At 42.2% G+C, this 14,051-nt stretch overlaps 1 protein-coding gene across 1 annotated transcript in view; it reads left to right on the plus strand.

The window, feature by feature from the left end:
- esama (endothelial cell adhesion molecule a) overlaps nt 1-14,051 on the plus strand; it is a 66,719-nt gene that overhangs the window by 896 nt on the left and 51,772 nt on the right. The window lies entirely within an intron of this gene.

Here is a 14,051-nt window from a genome sequence, read left to right on the forward strand (position 1 = left end):
ATAAAATGGACAGACACTGCCTGAACAGTGGGCTAACACTGTTTAGCAAAGTCTTGTTTCATATCACACTATCAAGCGTTCTAACATCAAGTATTTTGGTCGTAATGACATTTCTCTTACAATTTAACAACGTTTTATATAAAGTTTATGGACAATGTCATATGTAGAAATAGTCTTAACACTACCATTTGTTTTTAGATTTTGACAGAATTTTCAGATATTGTGCATTTTTAACTAGTGGCATTATTTCCCAGTAAAACAATTCAAAGGAACCAAAGTGTTCACCTGACATGGGATGTAGTGGAAACTTCCTATCTCTCTTTCCCACATCTGTCCTAGGATTCTCTGCCCTTTTAAGTGTTTTGTTTCCAAAACAATCTCGTGCTGATGCTGGCAGTCTCACACTAGCTCATTTCACCTTATCAGGGTGTGGCATTGCCAAATAGTAATGTGTATTCCAAGGAATCATTTCTTGACACAAGTTTAGTGCAATCCTTTCTCAAACTCTTACCTTAAGTATGAAGTGCAGAAAATACTGTTCGGTAGCTGAACAATAACCCATCTGATTTATATATTAGTTATCTGTTTGACTCACCAACCGTCTACAGCAGGTGTGTCCCCTAAGTTGTAGGGGCCAAGACATGGGAGGAAATGGTTGTGAATAGTGTCTCTACAACAGGAAGATGGCTAGTTCTACTTGTATGCTTTCATTCCCATGGCTGTGTTGTTTCATAATTAGTTATAATAAGAAACGGTTTGTCTTCCTTTGAAAACAGGATAACCCGTGTGTTTTTTGTTGCCTTTTCAGTCACATTTTTGAGTTATGCGGGGGTTCGTTTTGTGTGTGAAGTTGTTAAAACTAGTGTCTTGGAACTGAAGTCTGGAGTTAAAGTAGGCTACATTAGACTAATGTATTGTAAACACACTGCTTCACAGCAACTGTGTGGCACCCAATGCCATTAAGATGACATTAAGCCAGTAGCCAGAATTGTTTTTTTTTTTCATCGCAGCTTCTTGCTCAGTTGGACCTTTTAGAATCTAGGTTTGGGCAATTCCACTGTAACAGAGTAATGCTCACTTTTCACATTTTAAAATGTATGTCAAGCAAAGTTTAGCAAACCATACACCTATATGCAGAAGTCTACTTTGAACAATTGCCACTGAAAATGTTACTAAAATACTTTTACTTGAGGAACATTGAAGATGCAAAGTTTGGTAGCAGAATGACAGTAAAATCTCCCACAGTTTATGTGAGCACATTTCCATAAACTGTTAAACATTTACTCCAAATTAAGATTCAAAGATGTCTGCAGAAAGAATGGGGTGTGAGCTATGATATGACACTTTGAGTTTGAGAACATCTCTTGTTTATTGAACTACAGTAAGTGAAGTGGATCAACACCTGGTAACAGAATGACATCATGGGTCCTTAATCTGTACTACACAGAAATGCATAATTACGGATATGAATGTCATTCTCTTCATGAGGATGTATCCTGAACAAGTACACACAGGTAGAAAAATGTAATATCCTGCTTTGCACGTTTGGGTATTATTCTGCACACTGGCTATTATTCTAATGTGGTCCGCCACCAACAAGACCAAATTTGATATGATCCTATAAACTGCTCATGGGTGCTTTTACATGGAAATTACAGTTTTAATTTTTGGAGGGAAAATAAAATTACTTGGCCATGCTCTTTGTCCTCTCAACACAGCAGCCAACAGTACATGTCATGTCAGGCCCTATAGAACATACAGTAATCATATTTTAATAGGACCATCTATTGCATGGTGCTAGTTACATTTTCCTGAGATCCCTAAATCAATTAGGATTGTTAAGTCTGAGCCTAGTCATTTTGGTTTTGCTCATTTGAATGCCATTAGTCTCATGTGTTGTAATTGTTTACAGTTACCTTGTATTGTATCCAGTACTTTACTGAATCTCATTACTGAAGAAATGTGTTTTTATAAAAAGTCTCGCTACTTGATGTGCCTGGACTTGTTTTTCCTAATTACTGGAGTTGGTAGGGGTGGGTCAAAGGAAAGCTGTACCAGTATTGTTACAATTGAAGGCTTTTTGCTCTTTCAGTCGGATCGCAAGAGGTGGTTCAGGGTTATCTGGATAATTTGGACCTGTAATTTAATGGGAAAAAATCCTTAATGAATAATTAGACCCAATTTTAATGACCTTATACTTCCTCAAATTGATAACTGGTTTAATGGACAATAAAGGATTCAAAATGCTATACTTAGACCAAGTTTAAAATGAGATGGAGGAAACAACATGCTAGTTGACACTCATTCCAGACACACCATCCCTGGTAAGATAATATCTTCATTTGTTTTCCAGGTGTGCTCTACAAAGGACCAACTTATTTAACAAGGTCATCCCATATGGGCTGCCTAGATCCCTCTGAGCTCCAGGAGAGGAAAGGTGTGCCTGGGGAAGAGTGTCATGTGTACCACTTCACCTACTCTCTAGAATTCAGTGTCGTTTTTAATAGTGAGGAAGGTTCTGGACTTTATTTTAGCCACATATCTGTCCCTCATCAAGATACAACATGCTTTAAAGTCTAGGTAGTGATCATTAGGACATGCAATGTTTCTTATTGGACAAGTCCGGGTAGTCCCTCCCTGTTTGTCTGTTTTCGTTGGTTTGGTGCCTAATGAACACGACTCTGCCTGGCGTGTTCTCATCGTATGGCGCAGTTGGTTTCCTCCCTCCATTGTATTTGCTGCAGTGCGTTGAGTTCACCCCCACCCATCCTCTGGAATGCAATCTATCAAAGTTATAACAACTGTGCCTTATCTCTAATTGTTTATTTCTTAAAATAATATGGACTGGAGGCTTGCCTAACGGTGTTTAGAGCCTGGATTACAGGCCACATTTGAAGTCGCTGGTCCCTTGTGTGGGACTCGAGTAACTGGTATGCTTTTGATTTGTTACAGGGGATTGTGGGTTTATCTGGACTAATTGTTACAAATGTAATGACAGAAAGAACACCAACCCATGTCACTAGTTCTAACAAGGTAAAATGTGGGTTGTCCAATCTGGAGCCCAAGAGAACTGTGGACAGTTGTAATCCTGTGTATTGCCTCTGGCCATGTATCTCACATTGTGATGCATCCTTGGACCTCTGGGGAGATTGAAATGAGTTCACCTGAGTTGTGTGCTTTGCCTCTCACACAGTTATGTGAGGGCAGCTAGCATTAGTGCTAAGATAACGTTAGCAAGCGTCCTCAGCAGTTCCGCCCCTTGTTAAAGTTGTCCTCGGCTGCCTTTAATCCCAGAAAATAGCTCTATCAGTTTCTGATAAAACTGAATAGGAAAAGCAATTAGACAATAAGCAGAGCTGCTGTGTTTAGACCTACCTATAGTGATCTCTGATCCACAGAGGGGAGAGAACGTGGGCAGAGAGGGAGGGGGCAACCTTTTGGAATGAAACGCAGCTCAACTAGTGGCTTCTGCCACACAGGACATCCCCCAGGCTAATGCCTCAGACAGACAGCACTTTCCTGCTGCTCTGCTTCATGACTCCCCGCATGCACTGTCCCACAAGCTACAGCAGACTCCAAGCTGGCCAGGGGTCATGAGAAAAGCAGTGGGTGACTTTCCCAAGTCCCAACACGCTGTGTCTGGCCTATGGACTCCCTTAAAGACACATTCTCTCTCTCTCTCTCTCTCTCTCTCTCCCTCTCTGTGTGTGTTTCTGTTTCTCCCCATCTTCCTTTCTGGAAGAGGAAATGGCCTGAGCCTGCTCGACAAATGGGCTGTGTACTGGAGTCCTCATATTATTTCCCCCGTAAGTGAGTGATTCATGACTGCTGCATGTTATAAGAACATGTCCTGAGATAATTTGTATTATATATTGTTTGCATATGGAGGGCTGAGTTATTTTGAGTCTCCTGCTGTGTTTTTATTTCTCTCAATGTATTTGTCCCTCAGTATGGCGTTGTATGTCCCTCTGGAGACACCAAACCAATGCCAGAAGATATTTATAGACAGGTTATACTGGTTTTGAAAGGGATGTCCCAAATCATAACAACGAAATGTCTTGTAAAATTACATGTCAAGCCTATAACAATGACATGCATGTCAAACCCACAGAATAATTTCAAACAATCTAGTCGGTCAGTGACAATCTGCTTACTAATTACTATTTACAAACCTTCAAGCTTATCGGGTGACATGACAGGCTGTCAAGCTGCTTTGCTAGCGACTCTCTGCTCACGCACCCCGACAGGCTGCTGATGTCAAACCTCTCCTGCATCGCTCTGCCTTTTAGGAGGCATTACAGTAAGCAATTCTAATGCGGCCTAAGAACTAACAGGTCAACAACTGAGATGACACACACTGACAAATGTTGTTGCTGTCTGTCAGATTCCAGCTACGATGGGGGGGGGGGGGGGGGGTCTATTGTTGCGTCTAACATTTCTGACATTGTTGCGTCTAACTGTTATATACTGTAGTGTACATCCAATCTATTGTAATTGATTAACCATTCTGTTAAGATAGACCTTATTTTTTTGGAGCAATTGCTATAACATTTTGATAGTCATATCTTTTCATGTGCAAACTAGGTTCCCTGCAGGTATTGTGGTTTGTGTACTGTTTACTATGATGAAAGCCTTTCAATTGGTGTCATAATACAGTCATATTGTCCTCTGCGTAGGTCTGCCCCCAATCTGAATCCCCAACTCCCATCACACACATTTTTGATGATTGAAAGAAAGATACCAGTATTCATCACAAATCCCTGCTCACCTATTTGTCATTCTGGTTGGGGCAGGTGATATCGCTAGGTGTCTGAGTCGATTAATTGCAATTGGACAAGTGTGCCTTCTTATGCTTGGATTTCCCTTATGGGCAAAACCCCACTGATTCTGTCTCTGCTATAAAATGACTGTGTAATGTCCTCCTGAAATCCAGTGTAATCCCATACGGCAAGTCAAGGCCCAGGCTCCATCAGCCAATCCCCCTACTGCAGCATGCAGCCGACGTCTTAAAGGCACCCGCTAGCTACACCAGAGCCTTTCAGGCAGGGAGGAATAGCATTGCAATAGTCCTGGTGAATGTCCACACACGCACACATTCCAGCCTTTGCACCACCTATTTGTTATATACATCAGAGGTTTTTCCAGAGAACCAAACTACTCAACTCTTAACAAATTGATAATTACACTTTGCCGATTCCACCCAGAGTAATTGTGTATGCAGTAGAAGCAACGCAGCAGCCAGCCTTGTGGAAAAAGTCATTATATCCACACTATTAAGTGAAGCCCTTCAGGGCAGAGTGGATGTTGCACTTTCCTAGTGAGGGGAGGAGCAAGTGATCAAGAGGCACTGGGTAACGTGGGCTAGGAGTCGCCCTAAAGGTCACGGCGCTGTGCTCATCTCCCATCATACAACCCCCCCCCCCCCCCCCCACACACACACACACACAGTCATTCCTCAGTCCAGCACCTCCATAGCCAGTAGTTTCTCGCAGGTCCGTGCCCCTCAAGCCTCTGCCTGCCCAGCAGAGCTTTCCCCCAGGGGGGACAGGTCAACTTGTCAGCCTAGCCTCCCCCTGCTGCCCCCCTCCCTCCTCTCTTCAGAGAGCTGGGGCTCAAGTGTCTCATCAGCACATCTCAGGTCAACCATGAGGTTACATCTAGGGGGACTCATTACACTGAAAGCAAGCCTGGAAAGGAGGCGAAAGCACGTATTGTGTGGGTCTGTTGGTTTGTATGTCTACAGTACTTGTTTTTTATATATAGATCTGTAGGCGAGCCTTCACTTGTTGGCCTTAACCTTTTATTTGCTCTTACCTTCCCTCCAATCATCCTCTCTCAGCCTTCCCATGGTGCTGTGTAATTATAGGATTTCATCCAAAGGGGTGTTTTTGGTCACACAACTGTGCTCTGCGGCCATATGATGTAATTATTTTGATATCATGGAGGTGCAGCTTTCCCACTTCAGACTGTAATTGTTGTTTATGAAAGGCATCCCCCAGGGTCAGGGTGCTGTACACACTTATAATGTACTCAACATCTTTCATACATTTCTGCATGATATCTTAGGGCAGGGCTACTCAAGTACTATTTGAGAAAATCCGGTCACAAATTTCCTAGGTGGCAAAGGTCCGGATGGATGATGTAATTTATCAGCGTAGTAACATTCCCACCTCGCAACTCATGTGACCCAAACTGTTCACACCCCTCTTGTTGGTGAAGAGAGAATTTGCAGTTTTAAAGGCAATTTTACGCATTTTGCATGGGGCAGAGATTTTCTTTGCTGAATTTAAAGCTAATTTCCTGCAATTCTATGCATTCTTCCATGTCTTATTTGTGTTTATGATCCCATGGGTCGAAGCCCTATTTTTTTTGTTTTTTTTTTTGTTTTTATTTTTTTTTTGTATTTTTTTTTGTTTTTTTTTTGTAGTTAATTTTTTGTTCCATATTGATCCCGGTCCGGATCCTGTCCGCCAGTTGAGCATGAGAGGTCTTAGGGTGTCTAATCAAAAATATATCTTTCGACCAATAGGTAAAATAATGTTAATTGTGTAGATAATCCTCTAAAAGAACCATTCAAAAAATCCATTCAAAACATATTGGTGTTTTTTTACCCTTGTAGGACGGTCAAAATTAGGGTGACTAAATCAGGCCGGATAAAAAATAAGTATATTAAAAAAATTGTCAAATCTGGAAAATAGCATCCTGTCAGCTAGGCTGGATGCTATGCGAGAATTAAGGCTACCTGGCAGGCTTTTCGTTGAACTCGTCATCTTTCTTCTCAAATCCAGAGGCCATAAACCAATAATAGAGGTAAGATGGATTTTGATTTGAGACGTTTTAATATTTTAGTATACACTGTGAATATTAATGCAAAGTTTTTTTCTCACAAACAAGCGTATCTCAGAAATGCCAACAATTTGTTTTTTTTCAAAGCGTTTAACATTTTATTCAGCTCGTGCCATGCAAATTTTGCTATTTGCGACCTGCAGAAACAACTTGGAAGATGACCAAAATGTAAAACCCTCAAAGTTTTGGAGAGAAAGCTGCAGAGCTCGGTGCTTATTATCAGATGCATTAGGTTACGAAATTCAACTTTTTTTGATGAATCGTATTTGTCCTCGTAAAATGTATTATAAAATAAGTGAAATGTCATCACCAAAGTGCGTTTTCACCAACTCTGGGCAGAGTGGGTGGACACCCTAGATGTCTCCATTTCACAATTTCTGTCAGTCTCCCTCGTCGTCTGAGAATTATCATAATTAAATCATCCTTTTTCGCAGAAATAAAGATGGACCGCTAATCAAATTCAGAACCTCGAGTGGGTTGGTTGTTCCCAAAAACAGTTTCTCATTTGTCAAAAATAAGTGTACAATTTCTGTGACCCTTGCCAAAGGATGTGCTTGATAGACTTTTGAGCCAAAAAAGCTTTTCTGCCATCACTCATAATTTACAATAGCCTACCAGCATTAAATGGCCACTAAAAGGCATTGATTTGAAGGAATATGCCTCTGGGGTTGACTTTCCCATCACTGTCCCCAGTTGTTCATAATCAACATTGCTATGGGCCATTTCAGTGTTGATTGGCCATTTTGGCTTCAGTAGCTTCCCTTGCTGTATATGTTTTGAAGTGAAGTAAGCACACTATTCTGTGTGTGAGAAATAACAATGGAATATAAAAAGCATATCAGTCAGAGAAATGTGTTTTAAACTAATTGCAAACTATGCTATACAGTGGTTCCAAAACCTCTCCTCGACTATCCCTAGATGTTCCACTTATAGTAGTTGAACCATTCCAGTACTAGCACAGCTGATTTCAACTAATCAAGGGCTTAGTGATTAGTTGATCGGTTGAATCAGGTGTGCTAGTTATGGAATAGTACAAATAAGTGAAACAGCGAGGGGTGCTCAAGTATAGGTTTGGAAAAAACTGCTTGACGCTAATACCACGTGTTATTTCTATCTCTCTGAACGTTTCCGCCTCCCCAATGTCCTTCTCTGCCTTTGGATTGTCCCTTTCTGCTGGCAATTGAGAAATTTCCTCTCGTGTGGTGGTTTCTCTCTTTTTCTGTGTGTATCTACAGTATAAAGGAACAGCACCGTACCGCAGGCAGAGAGCTTCCATAATCTCTCTGGATGTCTTTGAAGAGGTAGATGTTTTTAAACTGAATGCTAAACAGGATCTATCAGGATTAAGTCTGGATTTGAGGCAGTCTAGCTTAGCGTGACTTTAAAAAAAAAAAAAGGTTGAGGGGTGGAATGAATATGTAAATACTACTATGTTAACCAATCTCTGTACAAATAATACATTTTCTTGAGGGAAACTCCACCTTGAGATTGGTGATTCGAATATACACTGCTCAAAAAAATAAAGGGAAGACTTAAACAACACAATGTAACTCCAAGTCAATCACACTTCTGTGAAATCAAACTGTCCACTTAGGAAGCAACACTGATTGACAATAAATTTCACATGCTGTTGTGCAAATGGAATAGACAACAGGTGGAAATTATAGGCAATTAGCAAGACACCCCCAATAAAGGAGTGGTTCTGCAGGTGGGGACCACAGACCATTTCTCACTTCCTATGCTTCCTGGCTGATGTTTTGGTCACTTTTGAATGCTGGCGGTGCTTTCACTCTAGTGGTAGCATGAGACGGAGTCTACAACCCACACAAGTGGCTCAGGTAGTGCAGCTCATCCAGGATGGCACATCAATGCGAGCTGTGGCAAGAAGGTTTGCTGTGTCTGTCAGCGTAGTGTCCAGAGCATGGAGGCGCTACCAGGAGACAGGCCAGTACATCAGGAGACGTGGAGGAGGCCGTAGGAGGGCAACAACCCAGCAGCAGGACCGCTACCTCCGCCTTTGTGCAAGGAGGAGCAGGAGGGGCACTGCCAGAGCCCTGCAAAATGACCTCCAGCAGGCCACAAATGTGCATGTGTCTGCTCAAACGGTCAGAAACAGACTCCATGAGGGTGGTATGAGGGTCTGACGTCCACAGGTGGGGGTTGTGCTTACAGCCCAACACCGTGCAGGACGTTTGGCATTTGCCAGAGAACACCAAGATTGGCAAATTCGCCACTGGCGCCCTGTGCTCTTCACAGATTAAGCATGTTCACACTGAGCACATGTGACAGAGGTGACGGAGTCTGGAGACGCCGTGAAGAACATTCTGCTGCCTGCAACATCCTCCAGCATGACCGATTTGGCGGTGGGTCAGTCATGGTGTGGGGTGGCATTTCTTTGGGGGACCGCACAGCCCTCCATGTGCTCGCCAGAGGTAGCCTGACTGCCATTAGGTACCGAGATGATATCCTCAGACCCCTTGTGAGACCATATGCTGGTGCGGTTGGCCCTGGGTTCCTCCTAATGCAAGACAATGCTAGACCTCATGTGGCTGGAGTGTGTCAGCAGTTCCTGCAAGAGGAAGGCATTGATGCTATGGACTGGCCCGCCCGTTCCCCAGACCTGAATCCAATTGAGCACATCTGGGACATCATGTCTCGCTCCATCCACCAACGCCACATTGCACCACAGACTGTCCAGGAGTTGGCGGATGCTTTAGTCCAGGTCTGGGAGGAGATCCCTCAGGAGACCATCCGCCACCTCATCAGGAGCATGCCCAGGCGTTGTAGGGAGGTCATACAGGCACGTGGAGGCCACACACACTACTGAGCCTCATTTTGACTTGTTTTAAGGACATTACATCAAAGTTGGATCAGCCTGTAGTGTGTTTTTCCACTTTAATTTTGAGTGACTCCAAATCCAGACCTCCATGGGTTGATAAATTGGATTTCCATTGATTATTTTTGTGATTTTGTTGTCAGCACATTCAACTATGTAAAGAAAAAAGTATTTAATAAGATTATTTCATTCATTCAGATCTAGGATGTGTTATTTTAGTGTTCCCTTTCTTTTTTTGAGCAGTATATGTGTAAGATCTGTAGTTAAATGGGCACTGTAGGTTTAGACAGCCACAAATGACGCTTAACTGGTCATCATTGCCATTTTGTTAGTCTCTCAATTGAAAGCTTTCCCTCAGTGGTCATTGATGTTTTGAGACTTCATTAGTGACTGTTCATTACAGCCATTGATTTCACAGGGAGTTACGATCCATGGGAGTCATGTCCATTAACCTGGCATTAAGCACAGTTTGCTAGGTGGGTGGGGCACTCAGTTTTGGTCTTGTTTGGCTTTTCCACACTAACTCTTTGCCCTGAAATATACCAATGACAAGATGCAGCATATGAACTTAGTGTAGTCTCGGCCTCTACTCAGAAGACTCGGCAGTAGGTTCTGACCCTCCATTTGGGAAATGCTGCTGGATTGCCCTCACTTTGAGGTGAGAAAGGCTTCACTGTGATGCTTGGCAGCAAGTGGTGAGTTAGACCACACCAGAAGATGATTTGGTTTTGACTGTTATACTTAACTGGGTGCACACACACAATCTATACAGTCTCTCACAAATCCATATGATGAAAAGGCCCTATAGAAATGCAGTACACTATGACAGCAAACCCCCAGCAATCTTCCAACTGACATTCAGAGACCAACTCCCAATCAGTCAATTTCCCTAACACTCTTCGCATATCCTCCTGCAAATATTTTCTATTCCTGTGCAAACCCTTCACCACCAGCGACTCAGTTTCCATTTATTTCGTCCCTCTATTCAGTTTGCCCCTCTATTCATTTTGCCCAGGTCCTCTCGGGTGACACGACTGGCTTTTCTCATACCGTTCCTTTTAATCTCCTCCCTAATCACTCGCCTGTCTCTCCCCAACTCCACACCTCAGCAGTTGCATTTGTTACAGAAAATAATAACCTCCCATCGCAGTTAATAACACACATTTTCAAATTCCTCACAGAGAACTCGAGTTCTATGGCGTTACAACTGTTTTACCTGAAGACTTTAAAGTTGGGTACACGGTTATGTAAATAGTTGTTCGCGCACATGTTATGGTGTCAGATTGTTCTTATCAGTCTACTAGTGTGTCATGTTTAGTTAGCTCAGACCCTGGAGATGTATAGACTGTAACTTTTACATGGCTTCTGAAGGGCCTGCTGAGTGTCCACGTATTCATTATACTGCCTGTGTGTGTGCGCGCACAGAAGATACAGGGAGATACTGATCTGGAGATTTGCCTGTTTGATCGAGCTTGTGAGGATTAGACTGGGATTATGCAGGAATTGTGGAGTATCAGCAAATTAGCTCGCTGGGCTTTAATCTAAGAACCAGGCGAAGCCTCAGCCACTCGAGTGAACAGGGTGTGTGTTGTGGTGGCTGCTGTGTGAATTGAAGTAATATTAGGGGGATGGGTATTGTCTGCTATTTAATCTTATGATGATGGTGGAGGGTGGATGAGACAGACGGACACAGACTCACCTTCGACTCGCCCGGCCCTGTTTATAGCCTGTTATTTTGAGAATGCAGGATTTTAAAAACAAATCATTTTTGTCACGTACACAAGTGTGTGTCTGTGTGCTTGTGTGTTTGCTTATGGGTGGTTGTGTGTGTGTGTGGGCTTGCATCTAAGAGTTGGATGTGTGGAGTCAGTGCTAATAGTGATGTCTGAATTTTTGCTGACTATATTTAAATGGCTAAAGGACAAAGGGATAGAATATGTAACCATGTAGTATTTTACAGCTGTTGCATTTCATTAAACCTAATGTGAAATATCACATTCTAAAAAACAGATACGGGAAGGCTCTCTAGTACAGAATGACATAGAGCCCAGTGAAAGATGTGTAGGACATTACCAGTAAAAAAATATATATAAAAAAAAAACACCATGGATATCACAGCTGAAAATTGAACAAAATGAGACTGGTAAGCCTTCTTACCACCTGAGCAATACATCAAGAATACCATTTAGAGAAACGAACAGCTGCATAAATGACCTCATATCTATTTCTCCTCTTTTTGCTATTTGAAGTGAAGGATAGGCTCTTCTCAGTACTGGCTTAGATAGTTCCAGTAGTGTGAGCAGGAGCCAGCGCAGCCCCTCTGACACCGTGGAGGGGGCCCCGTCAGCCCCTTGTACCCTAGCACACTTATTTTCTATTTCTGGTGGCATAATGTAAGGTAAATCTCTCACAATGACTGACTGTGCACCTTGCGAGGGAAAAAAAGACAAACATCTGACACATTAATTTCTCAAAGATGTGCAGAGGGGAAGGCAAGTTGCTTACACCACTCATTTACAACATACGTTTTAGCGTAGCTAGCACGTCCATTTATTTTTTTTTTTGTCCCTGTATGTCCATTGGAATCACGGTCCAATCTGAGGAATAGGCGTGTGCGTTTTCCGCTTGTTCCATGCCATGCTTCACTCTTCACCAGAGGCCTTTGGGTAGTTGGCTACTCCAGCGTATTACAACTCTTAACTAGCACACCAAAGGACAGTATTTAAAAAATGATGTAACCAAAACACAAAGAATATAATTTAATCTATTTGCTGTATATTAAGGCTTTTTGATGGGATGCGTTGGTTTTACAATGGACTTCCTAAGGGATCGTGGTGAACAGTTATTCACGTAGTTGAAGTCAAAGTTTACATACACTTAGGTTGAAGTCATTAAAACTTGTTTTTCAACCACTCCACAAATTTCTTGTTAACCGACTTGCCAAAACTATAGTTTGTTAAGACATCTACTTTGTGCATGACACAAGTAATTCTTCCAACTATTGTTACAGATTATTTCACTTATAATTCACTGTATCACAATTCCAGTGGGTCAGAAGTTTACATTCACTACGCTGACTGTGCCTTTAAACAGCATGGACAATTCCAGAAAATGATGTCATGGCTTTAGAAGCTTCTGATAGGCTAATTGACATCATTTGAGTCAATTGGAGGTGTACCTGTGGATGCATTTCAATGCCTACCTTCAAACTCGGTGCCTCTTTGCTTGACATCATGAGAAAATCTAAAGAAATCAACAGCAAAGGACCATGTGAAGATGCTGGAGGAAACGGGTACAAAAGTATCTATATCCACAGTTAAACAAGTCCTGTATCGACATAACCTGAAAGGCTGCTCAGCAAGGAAGAAGCCACTGCTCCAAATCCGCCATTAAAAAAGCCAGACTACGGTTTGCAACTGCACATGGGGACAAAGATCAAACTTTTTGGAGAAATGTTCTGTGGTCTGATGAAACAAAAATAGAACTGTTTGGTCATAATGACCATTGTTATGTTTGGAGGATAAAGGGGGAGGCTTGCAAGCTGAAGAACACCATCCCAACCATGAAGCACAGGGGTGGCAGCATCATGTTGTGGGGTTGCTTTGCTGCAGGAGGGACTGGTGCACTTCACAAAATAGATGGCATCATCAGGAAGGGAAATTATGTGGATACATTGAAGCAACATCTCAAGACATCAGTCAGGAAGTTAAAGCTTGATCTCAAATGGGTCTTCCAAATGGACAATGACCCCAAACGAACTTCCAAAGTTGTGGCAAAATGGCTTAAGGACAACAAAGTCAAGGTATTGGAGTGGCCATCACAAAGCCCTGACCTCAATCCTATAGAAAATTTGTGGGCAGAACTGAAAGCGTGTGTGATCAAGGAGGCCTACAAACCTGACTCAGTTACACCAGCTCTGTCATGAGGAATGGGCTACCTGAAACATTTGACCCAAGTTAAACAATTTAAAGGCAATGCTACCAAATACTAATTGAGTGTATGTAAACTTCTGACCCACTGGGAATGTGATGAAAGAAATAAAAGCTGAAATAAATCATTCTCTCTACTATTATTCTGACATTTCACATTCTTAAAATAAAGTGGCGATCCTAACTGACCTATGACAGGGGATCTTTACTAGGATTAAATGTCAGGAATTGTGAAACTGAGTTTAAATGTATTTGGCTAAGGTGTATGTAAACTTCTGACTTCAACTGTAGCCTGCTTTATTGCTGAATGGATAGAATCACTTTGAAGGTGTTTTTCAAAAAGGTTGGCGTGGTGTATCTTTTAGGCTGTGTAAATTTCATTTTCGACCCTCTACGTTCAACTAATCCCCTCTCCATTTAGTGATTTGTTTGTTCAGGGT

Source organism: Salmo salar, chromosome 13 (genome assembly GCF_965601325.2).
Source record: "Salmo salar chromosome 13, fSalSal1, whole genome shotgun sequence".
NCBI lineage: Eukaryota > Metazoa > Chordata > Actinopteri > Salmoniformes > Salmonidae > Salmo > Salmo salar.